Below are 7,819 nucleotides of genomic sequence, written 5' to 3'. Positions count from 1 at the left end.
CTATTAAGAGTCACTATTGCTTATGGAAAACGATAAATTGTCTGCACTGGAGACTAAAGTCCTCTGTTTATCCACAGATCTGGTACACCATGAGCAGCAGCACAGACTTCCCCACGCTATCCCATCAGTATGCCTCAATCAGGTTAATGAGGGACCACTTGTGGGCTTTAAGGATAGTTCAGATTCCATGCCCACCTGATGACTGGTCTCTTTATTAAAAGGAGTACTGGTGGTTAGCACACTCACCCGGGATGTGGGAGACCCAAGTTCAAGTCCTATTCTGTCAGATTCAAATGCATTAATAAGGATGCCAGTAGTAATTGTAGTAGTAGCTGTTGTTATGCAGATGTCTATTTAAGGTCCTTTTAGGGTGCTGGTCACCATAGTATCTAGATGCCAGTTCTGTCCTATAGAAAGCAAATGGAGGCTGTCTTCTCATAGCCACTAACAACTTTCAGCCTCCACTACATTCAAACCATTGTGAGAAAAAGCTTTCCATTATCAATCCTCATAGCTGAGCATTTCTACATTATTCCTCTGTCACTTTCTCTCCATTTATAAATAGGAATCAGCACTCATTCATTTTATCTACTCTTCTTTGACATGGCTTAATTTATTGCCATTCAGCCCCCCTTCATCCCACCCTAAAGCAAGTTATCATAGTTTAAAGATATCACAACTCCAAGTGTATTTTTTATTCTGTCAACTGAAATACCGCAAGAACTGCTTCCACATCCTTCAGTAAATAAAAAGTTTTAAATAATCCCTAAGAGAAGCCTCAGATATAGCAGCAGGAAATTGGAAATTATGTTAATTGGGAAGCAAGAAAAAGGTCACAAAACAGACTCAAAGGTTTTAAAGCAAAATGGTAGGCCTTTGTCCATAGGCATATACAAACCAGAGGATAATTCTTGCTCATTACGTGTCCCAGTCTCTTGAGAATGCCAAGCATATCCAAAAGAATATTTCTTAAGGGGAATCCATGGATGCATTGAATGTTAGATATCCTATGTCTTTAAGAAATGCTTGTCATTGTAAAAGTGGCTAGAAACAAAATATCTAGATTTTAGATTTGTGTCTAGCCGTGCTCTGGACTGTTTGGGAGCTAAACTAAGATGAGGGGCTAATCTGGCTGTGTGTCTGTTTTGTGGCTCCAAAATTATGGAGCTGACCAGGGTCAGGAGCAGACCTCATCATAAATTAGAGCAGTCCAAAGAGGCTGTTCTAGGAGCTGGAAACAGCCAGAATGCATAGATGCTCCAGCCATGCCCAGTTTCCCCCAGCCACACACACTATGCCAAGAGCTGGGAAACAGATCACGAAGAATGACAGGTTTCAGAGTAGCAGTCTGAAATTAGTCTCAAATAAATTTGTTAGTCTCTAAGGTGCCACAGGTACTCCTTTTCTTTTTGCAGATCATGTAGAGCAACTAGTCAGCTCTATATCACCTTTCACCAGGGGAATTCCCAAGCAGCAGGATAAGCTGGCTCCCAGAGCAGAGAAAAGCAGCTGGACTGAGGGGCCAGAATCTGACCCATAACGTGTAATATACTCAATTTTAAAATATAGTTTGATATGTAAACAAACATACCCTATTGATTACAATCATTCTTGAAAAGCAATGTTATAAAGTAATGAGTCAGGATAAGAAATTCCCAAATTCCCTGTACATAAGGAAGTTAAAGTTAAGCATGACCTTGTATGGTCCTGAACTGGTGCTTAGAGTTTATAGGTCCACAAGCCAGACCAGTCAAATACAAACAACTATAAATATAGCTGTTGCAGGTACTGTAATTACAATACTGTGGAGAACTGTGGCCCTTCCTTATGATTTTATAGTTACACCCAACAAATGTTAGACATTAACATTCCTCAGACTTGCCTCTGACAGTATTAGTATACTTCCAGTTGGCCTAATTAATAGACTAAGAAATATAACTTAGCCAGCCTTACTGAAAAGGGAGAAGAGGATTGGCTGAATCAAGCACTTTATACAACAGAAACAGAACTACCATGAATTATATCATCATACTGCAGGTCTGTCTGTATAATGGAGAAGCATATTAGCATATCAGCCCACTTTGAAGCCTGTCCAAAGTTCTGGAATAACTAACTAGAAATGCATAGACAACACTGAGAGCTTATATAGTGTAGTACTTTATGTTTTGGAAGTGTTTTAGAAATACTTCCAAATTAAACAACTTAACAAATCAAATCAATATTTCTAAACTCCAGATATTTCTGTTATTTGTAACTGAAGTTACTACAGTAATAGAGAGACTGTTCGAGTTAAGGAAGAGCCTGAGAATAAGTCAAACCTCTTGTGTCTCAAGGCTTTATCTCAAGGATGAGAGAGAGAGTTATTGATTGCCTTATTTATAATTAAAATGTTTTCCCTTTTATAGAGATGTGCTTTCCAAGTGTTACTGAATTTAGCCTTACATTAACCTACCAAGTAATATTCCTGTTTTATAGATGGGGAAACTGAGGCAGCAGCAGGTAAGTGATGTGTCCAAAGTAACAGTGAGGCTTTGGTGGAGCTGGAAATAGAACTTAAGTGTCCTTACTTCCAATCCCATGTGTTAGCTATAAGACCAAGTTTACTCTATTTTCCAGCATTTGTACAGGAAATTCTGCACGCTCATGAAATGTTGCAGGCAAATATATATTCTAAGTTAGAAGGGCTGAGTGTGTACCAGAGAATTATGGAAATACAGTATTAATTAAAAAAACAGTATGTATAAGAAGCCTTCAGGAAATCTTGATCTAAGATTAAACACCAGCATTTAAGTGTTAAGAATCTCCAGCTTTTTCTTCATGGAAAAATTGTAAGGTGTTCACATCTGGGCTGCATTTGCACACAGCTGTGCAATTCTCCACAAACCTGATGGTGGTCCAGCCGCTAAGTCATGGAAAGCTGATGGGAGCAGGGAGCTCATGTTAATACAGGTCCTCATCTTATGCTCACCTGTAGAGCATTAAGCCTTATTCAGATCAGAAGGAACAAAACAGTGGTTTCATGCAGGCAAAACCTAGGATTTTTCTTAAAGAGTTTTGTACTGTATCAGCTAATTCAGCACTGAGCTAGGATTATCTGCCTCCTCCAATAGGGGATTTTACAGAAAGTTTGTGTTCCGACCTGTCAAAACACTGCAAAGTTTCCATTTTCCAAAAATGTCTCCCTTTTTGGCCAAATAGGGTCTTTGTCTGAGAGCAAAAATATGTCTTTAATTAACCTGTGATTTTTTCCTCTGCCGGTGTTCAAGGCCTGGATAAGGTAGCTTGGGCATCTAGGCCCAGAGAGAAAGAAATAAAAGTCACTTAAGGGGAAATTCATCCCTGCACTGGTCTTAAGGGTGGTACAGGAATTGAGAGGAGGCATCTTTCTCCTCCTCTGTTCAGGGGCTGCCAAAAGCTTAACTTTTGTACGTTCCATCCCCAGTCAGACCCCATATGGGACCTGTGGTAGCAAGGAATCACCAGGGTGTAGGGATGCCTAGCCACACCCCCTATCACCACACTTATCTGGTCCTGTGGAATGCCCCAAACATGCACCGAGCACTTAGGCCTCTTTGAAGCTCCGGTTGAAAAGGCCCCATGTGCCAGTGCTATTCTTGGTGTGGATCCTTATGCTGGCATAAAGAAACCACAGAACAATTAACCCCTTAGATCTTCCAAACAAGGCATATAGAAGCTATTTCAGAACCACAATTGGTGATAAAGGTGCTTTTCCAAATACGGACAGAAAAAGTGGGTGAAGGAATATCTTTTATTGGACCAACTGCTGTTGGAGAGACAGACAAGCTTTCAAGCTACACAGAGCTCTTCTTCAGATCTGGAACAGATACTCAGTGTGTCACGGCTAAATACAAGGTAGAACAGTTTATTTAGCATAAATAGTTAACACATATTCTAAGAGAATATTCAAGGTGATGTGGCCCGTTAATACCTGTGAAGTGATGGGATCAACAAAAAAAAAAAGGGGGGGGAGGGGGGAGGTTTAGTGGGTTACAGATTGTTGTAATAAGCCATAAATCTAGTGTCTTTAAGAACATGAATTTTAGTGTCTAGCAAAGTGATGACTTTAAGCTCCCAGACTCATCTTTTGAAGGATTTTGCAGGTTTCTTTTGAGGATGAGGACTGAGAGGTCACCTATGGAGTGGTAATTTTGTGAAACGTATTCGCCCACAGGCAATACGGAGCTTTTAATCATTTTGCTGAGTGAGTTTATTCAAGAGTGTAGTGATTGTCTGAGTTCAGCCACATAGCTGTTATTGGGGCATTTAGTGCACTTGAGGCACTAAATCTCATGGAGGCACCAGGGATCTCAAAAGGTGAGTTGCGGGAGGTATGGATCATCATAACAGTGCAGATAGGCCTGGAGGTTTTGCATCTGATGTTATGGCAGGGTCTGGTATTGCTTTGAGTTGGTGGGACCTAGTCTGTCGGGAGCTTACTTCTGATGATGAAGAGCTTGGTGATGGTTAGGGGGTTATTTGAAGGCCTGAAGAGGAAAGGTCCTCAGGAAAGGTCTCTTTCAGGTTGTGGTCCCCATTGAGTTTTGGTTGTAATTGTTTAAAGATATCTCATATGGGTTCCAGAGTGGAGTGGTAGGTGACAACTAGGGTGCATGTGGTCGGAAGGGGGTTTCCTTTCTGTATTGAAGCAGGTTCTCTTGAGGTATTTGGATGGCCCGTTCTATAATGTGATCTACTTCTCTAGTGGAGTGTCCTTGTTTGGTGAAAAGAGTTTTAAGTGTGTTGAGGTGTGTATCCTGTACTTTCTCCTCAGAGCATATTCTGTGGTATCTGAGTGCCTGGCTAGATACCAGTTTTGATGTGTTTGGGGTGGTTACTTGATTTATGAAGGCAGGTGTGGTGAAGCGTGTGTCTCTTGTATACAAATGTATGTAGGGTTCCATTGTTGAAGCTGATTATGGTGCCCAGGAAATTGATGCTGGTACAGGAGTTTTCTAGGGAAAGTTTGATGGATGGGAGACAGTTGTTGAAGTTGTGATGCAATTCTTAGGAAGGTTAATTTATCTCTCCAGAAGATGACAATATGATCAGTCTCAGGTATATCATTAGTTTTGTGGTGCATTTATCCAGAAATTCATCCTCAAAGTGATCCATAAAGAGGCTGGCATATTGGGGAACCATCCTAGTACCCATGGCTGTTCCCATGGTTTAGACAAAATGTTTGTTGTTGAAAGTAAATTTTTTATGGGGTGATGATGAAATGGATGAGTTTGGTGATGTGTTTGGGGGTGTATATCTGAGTGTTGTCCTTGTCATGTAGATATTTGAGGCAGGCAGTCATTCCATCACTGTGAGGGATGTAGGTATAGAAGGAAGTGACATCCATGCTGGCAAGGATGGTGTTCTGAGAGAGGTTGTTAATGTTGCAGAGTTTCTGAAGGAACTCGGTTGTGTCCTGGAGGAATCTGGCCCTTTGTGCGGTTTTTGAGTCCTCATATTCCTTCAGTCAGACTGCCATGGCCAGATATAACGGGTCTGCCTGGGTTCCTTTGTTTGTATATCTTAGGAAGCATATAGAGGGTCATGGGATGAGTTTGTGGAGGATGAGATTATAGAGTTTCTCTTGGAGTAGTTTGGGGAAGGATTTGAGGATATCCTTAAATTCCTGGGTGAATTATGATGTGGGGTCTTCTTTGAGTTCTTTATAATAGGTGGTTGTCAGTTGGCCTCATTGACATAATCATCAGGGTTGAGAGTTATGACAGCACCCACTTTATCTGATGGTTTGGCCACTAGGAACTGTATAAGCTATCCTCTCAACAGTGCAGAAATTTTGGAGGAAGTTGTGTTTGTTAATGATTTCACAGCCATTTTTTCCCCTGAAGTAATCAATGTAATGATCAAGTATTTGGTTTTGTCCACTGTGGGTGTCCAGTCAGATGATTCACATCCTCACTGACAGTTATTAGACAAAAAAGAGTTGTGTGTGGTGCCATCATAGTTGTGAAAGAATTCTTCTGGTTCTCCACCTGTTAGTATGGTATCAGATTCTGTGGTAGGGCAACAGTTCAGTCCCATAGAGAGAGTACCGATTATCAAGACTACCCCTACCTCAGCTGAATTAATTGATGATGTTGGAATGTCATGTAATAGGTCCTGATGGCATGGTTTCTCCAAGAGGTGGTGTTCTGTGGGTTGTGGAGTTGTTTAGTTGACTCCACTTCCTGGTTTTGTGTTGGATGCTTGTCATCAGGCTTTTTTGATAGCTGTTTTGGGTTTCTTGCATGATCTCGAGGTAGGTTTCCTGAATTTTTTTCCTTTCCAGTGTGTAGGAGTATGTGTCGATTTCTTGTTGGAGGTGGTCCTTTCTGGAGTGTGTGATATACAAAAGATGGTTCCTCAGTTTCTATGAGGTCCTTCTGCAAAGTATTCCGTACAGCTTGAGCTGTATTTGGTGGCCAGAGGGTTGTAAATGGTGAGTTCTCTGTGGATGACGTTTTGTTTCTGGCCTTTGCTGAGGAAGTAGGTGCCACTGGTAAGTTTTTCTTCCTTTTTCTTCATGTTGTGGAGTTTCCATTTCAGATGGGAAAATTCAATCTCTTCCATTGTTTGTACTGTTGTTGTAGCCCGATTGGTCCCGGGATATTAAAGAAACAAGGTGGATGAGGTAATATCTTTTATTGGACCAACTTCTGCTGGACAAGGAAACAAGCTTTCCTTTCTTTTTGTCTTGTACACTGAGTTCCACAGTGTCTTTCATGTGGAAGTCTGTTTGGTAAGGGCCCAAATATATATATATCTATAGGACCAGATCACATCTCTATGCATCTGTGTAGGGGCCAGGAAGTTCTATTAGGCTTTACTTGCGGGGTTTCCTGTGAGTTCTTCTGTCTTCTTTCCCTGAAGGCTGCCAGCCATCTTTCACTAAGGGTTTTGTTTGTTTGTTTTTTAAACAGCTGCCATCCCACAATGCATGGATGACCTGTTTTTAAAATGCATCTTGGAAGGCTGATTGCCCACCTGTTGTATATTAATTTGATTATTTTCTAAGTGCTCTTTACAAGCAAGTGGGATGTTGTACAGTTTTTAAGAGAGAAATGAGAAACCTGGATTCTTCAGAGGATTGGTTATTATAACACATAGCACCGCATAAACAAAAACAGTGAGCCAAGAAACTAGAAATCCCTAAATAGATTTTTTCCCCTATATTTTTTATGAAACTTCATAGAACTCTATGACTTTCTACTAACAAACTATCTATGAGACTTTCCAAGATAGAAGTGTCAAACTAACCAGATCTCTCTTACTCTTCACTTCAGGAGTAGTGCATCCACTAGGTATTAGAAAAATAAACCCCCCAAACAAGTTATGCGAATATTTTGAGTTAGCCTCCCCACAGTTCCACAAAGTGGCACATTTTGCAGGAGACTTAATCATATAGTAGGATAAGTTTTGTCAGAGGCAACACATGTAATTCCAAACTCCATAATTAATCTCTCTCTCTCTCTCTCTCTGGAAGGACTATGTAGGTGATGCTATGGGATGGAAGAGGGGCCAATTTCTCTACTAAAATGAAGCTAATCTTTCCTTCATCTAAAAGAAAAACTCTTTGGAGACATATTGGGATATGTTTCTTTATGGATACCCTTGACCAAATCTTAAAGGGCATAACTTAGGTGGGGAGAAGGCACCTTGTTTCATGAGATTCAAAGTTCACATCAGGTAAACTCTCTAGAGTACGTGGTGTGGGGGGGAACAAATCCACAGTTTATATCATGAGACGTAGTTGGGGAAAATGAAAATAAGAAAAAGGACAAAGCAAACATTGCAAAGCAGTCTC

This window comes from Lepidochelys olivacea (assembly GCF_965140295.1).
Source record: "Lepidochelys olivacea isolate rLepOli2 genome assembly, chromosome: 11".
Lineage (NCBI taxonomy): Eukaryota > Metazoa > Chordata > Testudines > Cheloniidae > Lepidochelys > Lepidochelys olivacea.
The sequence above is the reverse complement of the archived record's forward strand: the minus strand, read 5'-3'. Positions refer to the sequence as shown.